Source organism: Panthera pardus, unplaced genomic scaffold, assembly GCF_024362965.1.
Source record: "Panthera pardus isolate Hobbes unplaced genomic scaffold, ASM2436296v1 HiC_scaffold_11, whole genome shotgun sequence".
NCBI classification, from domain to species: domain Eukaryota; kingdom Metazoa; phylum Chordata; class Mammalia; order Carnivora; family Felidae; genus Panthera; species Panthera pardus.
In genome coordinates this window covers 18586664-18593200 of record NW_026526666.1, presented here as the reverse complement: position 1 = coordinate 18593200, position 6537 = coordinate 18586664, and positions in this window count along the sequence as shown.

The window sequence follows — 6537 nt, the reverse complement described above, 5'->3', positions numbered from 1 at the left end:
ATGTGAAATTTTGCCAGGTTCAACCTATATGCCGTTGGCTGAAAGTTGACAGAAAATTCTTATCTTGACTATAGTGTTTCTAATTCAATTCTGGGTTCTCTCTGTAGGAATTCTTCTATGAGAAACTTCAGCCTCAGCTTTGTATATTATAATCTCACATGTGCTATAAGAGCTACAAATAAAGATTCAACAAATCTCTATGTAATAAACAAAATGCACGTCAATCAATGTAACATATTAGTTAAGTGCATAGTACTCTTTTAGGTACTTTGAAATATATTATCCATGTTTAAGTATATAGTATCACTGGGAAAAAATATAACTATATGATACATTAAAGAAACTAGAGAAAAATAGTTAAAGTTATGCATAATAAAGTGTGGATAGTAGGTTGTTTGATTTCAAAGGAGGGCGATAATGCATGTGCTGAAATGGTCTGAGAAAGCTTGATGGAAAAGGAAGGTCTTCATACAGATAAAGAGGATTTGTAAGAAAGAGAAAGGAGGGAGGGATAAATCAAGAATAAAAAAGGTATGGCAGAAGCACAAGGGACTGAAACTGTATGGCAGTGAATATATCAGTTGATTAGTGCTGGAGAGCGGGGGATTCATGGGATACTAATGGAAAATAGGTAGGAAAGGTAGAGTAAGACTAACAACAAGATGCATTTTCTGTCAAGATTTTCCTGTTAGATTTGATATATTGATACCAGCAATGATATTTGTGAATATAAAGGATATCACTATCTATGCAAGATAATGAAATTGTAGAAACTATCATTCCTTATATTAATACAGAATTAGTTTATTAAGTTTTACTGTATATTACCTTTTTGGCTTGCTTCCCTCCTCACACCACCTCCCAGCTATGCAGTTTAAACAAAACTGAATTCTTCAGTCCACTTTCATATAGGTCTGCCAGTCTTTGAATGGTTTAAGATTTTCATGAACCTGTATTTGTCAGTCGTCACTCCAGACTTCTATTGTCATATGTTGAAATAATTGGTTTTGAATGACAACCTGCTTCCTGCTTACTATTTTTATGTCATTGGGGATAGAAATAATAGAACTATCCCTTGATTTAACTGTCAATCAAGTGACACCTCAAGCATACTATAAAACTACACAAAGCCCCTCAATCTGCCAGGAACTAACGATTTTTACAATACTGCTGGCTTAGTAGAAGAAAGTTCATAAAAAAATGCTTCCCTATGTTATGAGTATTGATATGTTTTAAAATTAAAAAATGGAATTCTATCCAGTAAAATCCCACTTCAATGAAAATAAACTTCTATAATTTTCATTTGAGAACAAAAGCAATTGCTATATTTTCTGCTTTTTGTTCTAAAAGTAAAAAAATCAATAAAGAAATGTGTATGGATTTAACAAAAAGGCCTAGAAAGGGTGGGAAAAAGGACTAATATTTCAGTATTTTTTCTGAGAAAGAGAATGTTTCAGGAAAATACAGTATTTTTTGTTTTGTTTGTTTTTTAATATTTTTAATGTTTTTTAATAATTTATTTTCAAGCTAGCTAACATATAGTGTAGTCTGGGCTTCAGGAGTAGACTCCTGTGATTGATTACATGTACAGCACCTCAATGCCCATCACCTATTTTCCCCACCCCTATCAACCCTCAGTATGTTCTCTATTTAGGGTCTCTTAATGGTTTGCCTCTCTCTCTGTAACTTATTTTTCCTTCTTTTCCCTTATGGTCTTCTGTTAAGTTTCTCAAATTCCACATGTGAATGAAAACATATGGTATGTCTTTCTCTGACTGGCCTATTTCACTTAGCAAAATACCCTCCAGTTCCATTCACGTTGTTGCAAATGGCAAGATTTCATTCTTTTTCATTGCTGAGTAGTATTCCACTGTGTATAGATATACCACTTCTTTATCCATTCATCAGTTGATGGACATTTAGGCTGTTTCCATAATTTAGCTTTCGTTGATAGCACTGATATAAACACTGGGGTACATGTGCCTCTACAAACCAGCACTCCTGTATCCTTTGGATAAATTCCTACTAGTGTTATTGCTGGGTCATAGCATAATTCTTTTTTGAGTAACCTCCTCACTGTTTTCCAGAGCTGCTGCACCAGTTTGCATTCCCACCAACAGTGCAAAAGAGTTCCCCTTTCTCCACATCCTCGCCAACATCTGTCATTTCCTAAGTTGTTCCACTTGACAGGTGTGAGGTAGTATCTCAGTATGGTTTTGATTTGTATTTCCCTGGTGATGGGTGATGTTGAGCATCTTTTTACATGTCTGTTTGCCATCTTGATGTCTTCTTTGGAAAAGTGTCTATTCATGTCTTCTGCCCATTTCTTCACTGAATTTGTTTTTGGGTGTGGAGTTTATTTGGTAAGTTCTTTACAGATTTTTGACATTAACTCTATCTGACATGTCATTTGCAAATATCTTCTCCCATTCTGTTGGTTGCCTTTTAGTTTTGTTGATTGTTTCCTTTCCTGTGCAGAAGCTTTTTATCTTGATGAGGTCCCAATAGTTCATTTTTGTTTTTATTTCCCTTGCCTTTGGAGACGTGTCAAGTAAGAAATTGCTACGGCTGAGGTCAGAGAGGTCTTTTCCTGCTTTCTCCTCTAGGGTTTTGATGGTTTCCTGTCTCACATTTAGATCTTTCATCCATTTTGAATTTATTTTTGTGAATGGTGTAAGAAAGTGGTCTAGTTTCATTCTTCTGCTTATTGCTGTACAGTTTTCCCACAACAATTTGCTAAAGTTACTGTCTTTTTCCCATTGCATATTCTTTCCTGCTTTGTCAAAGATTGGTTGGCCATATGTTTGTGGGTCCAATTCTGGGTTCTTTATTCTATTTGATTGATGTATGTGTCTGCTTTTGTGCCAATATCATACTGTCTTCATGCTTACAGATTTGTAATACAGTCTAAAGTCCAGGATTTTTATGCCTCCAGCTTTGGTTTTCTTTTTCAACATTACTTTGGCTATTTGGGCGCTATTGTGGTTCCATACACAATTTAGGATTGTGCGTTCTAGTTCTGCGAAGAATGCTGGTGCTATTTTGATTGGGATTACATTGAATGTGTAAATTGCTTTGGGTAGTATTGACATTTTAACAATGTTTGTTGTTCTAATCCATGAGCATGGAATGTTTTTCCATTTCTTTGTGTCTTCTTTAGTTTCTTTCATAAGCTTTCTATAGTTTTCAGCATACGGTCTTTTACATCTTTGATTAGGTTTATTCCTAGTATTTTACGGTTCTTGGTGCAATTGTAAATTGAATCAATTCCTTGGTATCTCTTTGTGTTGTTTCATTATTGGTGTCTAAAAATGCAACTGGTTTCTATATATTGATTTTATATCCTGCGACTTTGCTGAATTCCTGTATCAGATCTAGAAGTTTTTGGGTTGAGGAGTCTTTCATGTTTTCCATGTAGAGTATCATGTCATCGGCAAAAAGTGAAATTTTGACTTCTTTTTTGCCAATTTGGATGCCTTTTATTTCGTTTTGTTGTCTTATTGCTGAAGCTAGGATTTCCAACACTATCTTAAACAACAGTGGTGAGAGTGGAAATTCCTCTCAGGTGGAAAGCTCTCCTGATCTCAGTGGGAAAGCTCTGTTTTTCTCTATTGAGGATGATATTAGCTGTGGGCCTTTCATATATGGCTGTTATGATGTTAAGGTATGTTTCTTCTATCCCAACTTTCTTGAGAGTTTTTATTAATAAAGGATGCTTTATTTTGCCAAATACTTTTTCTGCATCTATTGACGGGATTATATGTTTCTTATTCTTTCTTTTATTAATGTGATGTATCACATTGATTGATTTGTGAATATTGAACCAGCCCTATAGTCCAGGAATGAATCCCACTTGATCGTGGTGAATAATTCTTTTTATGTGCTGTTGAATTTGATTTGCTAGTATCTTGTTGAGAATTTTTGCATCCATGTTCATCAGGGGCATTGGCCTGTAATTCTTCTTTTTTGTGTGGTCTCTGTCTGGTTTGGGAATCAAGGTAATGCTGGCTTCATAGAGTGAGTCTGGAAGTTTTCCTTCCATTTCTATTTTTTGGAACAGCTTGAAAAGTATAAGTATTAAAGAGTTAACCCTTTAAAAATCTGGTAGAATTACCCAAGGAAGCCATCTGGTCCAGGACTCTTATTTGTTGGGAGATTTTTGATAACTGATTCAATTTCTTCACTAGTTATGGATCTGTTCAAATTTTCTATTTCTTCCCATTTGAGTTTGGTAGTGTGTGGGTGTTTAGGAATTTGTCTATTTCTTTCAGGTTGTCCAGTTTGTTGGCATATAATTTTTCATAGTATTCCCTGATAATTGCTTGTATTTCTGAGGGATTGGTTGTAATAAATCCATTTTCATTCATGATTTTATCTACTTGTGTCCTCTCTTTTCTTTTTGAGAAGCCTGGCTACAGGTTTATCAATTATGTTTATTTTTTTCAAACAACCAACTCTTGATTTCATTGATCTGTTCTACTGTTGTTTTTTGTTTTTGTTTTTGTTTTTTGTTTTTGGATTCTATATTGTTTATTTTTGCTCTGATCTTTATTATTTCTCTTCTTCTACTGGGTTTGGGGTGTCTTTGCCGTTCTGCTTCTAGTTCCTTTAGGTGTGCTGTTAGATTTTGTATTGGGGACTTTTCTTGTTTCTTGAGATAGGCTTGGATTGTAATGTATTTTACTCTTAGGACTGCCTTTGCTGCATCCCAAAGGGTTTGGATTGTTGTATTTTCAGTTTCATTTGTTTCCATATATTTTTAAACTTCTTCTCTGATTGCCTGGTTGACCCATTCATTCTTTAGTAGAATGTTCTTTAACCTCCATGCTTTTGGAGGTTTTCTGACTTTTTCCTGTGGTTGATTTCAAGTTTCATAGCATTGTGATCTTAAAGTGTGTGTGATATGATGTCAATTCTTTTATATTTATTGAGGTCTGTTTTGTGACCCAGTATGTGATCTATCTTGGAGAATGTTCATGTGCACTCGAGAAGAATGTGTATTCTGCTGCTTTAGGATGAAAAGTTCTAAATAGATCTGTCAAGTCCATCTGGTCCAGTGTATCAATCAGGGCCATTGTTTCTTTATTGATTTTCTGTCTATATGATCTGTCGATTGCTATAAATGGAGTATTATTAAAGTCCCCTGTAATTACGACAGTCTTACCAATAAGATTGCTTACATTTGTGATTAATTGTCATATATTTGGGTGCTACCGAATTTGGTGCTTAGACATTTATAATTGTTAGCTCTTCCTGATGGATAGACCCTGTAATTATTATATAATGCCTTTCTTCATCTCTTGTTACAGCCTTTAATTTAAAGTCTAGTTTGTCTGATATAAGTATGGCTACTCCAGCTTTCTTTTGACTTCCAGTAGCATGATAAATAGTTCTCCATCCCCTCACTTTCAATTTGAAGGTGTCCTCAGGTCTAAAATGGTTCTCTTATAGACAGCAAGTAGATGGGTCTTGGTTTTTTTTCTTTTTTAATCCATTCTGATACCCTGTGTCTTTTGATTGGAGCATTTAGTCCATTTACATTCAGTGTTATTATTTAAAGATATGAGTTTAGAGTCATTTTGTTATCTGTAGCTTTCATGCTTGTAGTGATGTCTCTGGTACTTTGTGGTTCTTGCAACATTTCACTCACAGAGTCCCCCTTAGGATCTCTTGTAGGGCTGGTTTAGTGGTGATGAATTCCTTCAGTTTTTGTTTGTTTGGGAAAACCTTAATCTCTCCTTCCATTCTGAATGACAAGCTTGCTGGATAAAGGATTCTTGGCTGCATATTTTTCCTTTTTATCACATTGAAAATTTCCTGCCACTCCTTTCTGGTCTGCCAAGTTTCAGTAGATATGTCTGCTGCTACCCTTATGTGTCTACCCTTGTAGGTTAAGACCTGTTTATCCTTAGCTGCTTTCAGAATTCTCTCTTTATCTTTGTATTTTGCCAGTTTCACTATCATATGTCATGCAGAAATTGATTCAAGTTACATCTGAAGGGAGTTGTCTGTGCCTCCTGAATTTCAATGTCTGTTTCCTTCCCCAGATTGGGGATGTTCTCAGCTATGATTTGTTCAAGTACACCTTCAGCCCCTTTCTCTCTCTCTTCTTTTTCTTCTTCTTCTGGAACTCCTATGATACAGATATTGTTCCATTTCATTGAATCACTTAGTTCTCTAATTATCCTCTCATGATCCAGAATATTTTTATCTTTTTCTCAGCTTCATCTTTTTCCATTATTTTATCTTCTATTTCACCTATTCTCCCCTCTGTCTCTTCAATCCTCTCTGTCACCACCTCTAATTTATTTTGTATCTCATTTATAGCATTTTTAATTAATCATGACTATTATTTTAGTTACTTGATCTCTGCAGCAATAGATTCTCTGCTGTCTTCCATGCTTTTTTCAAGCCCAACAATTAATCTTAAGACTATTATTCTAAATTCCTGTTCAACAGTTACATTGTTTATATCTGTTTTGATCAATTATTTGGCTGTCATTTCTTCCTGGACTTTCTTTTGAGGAGAAATCTTCT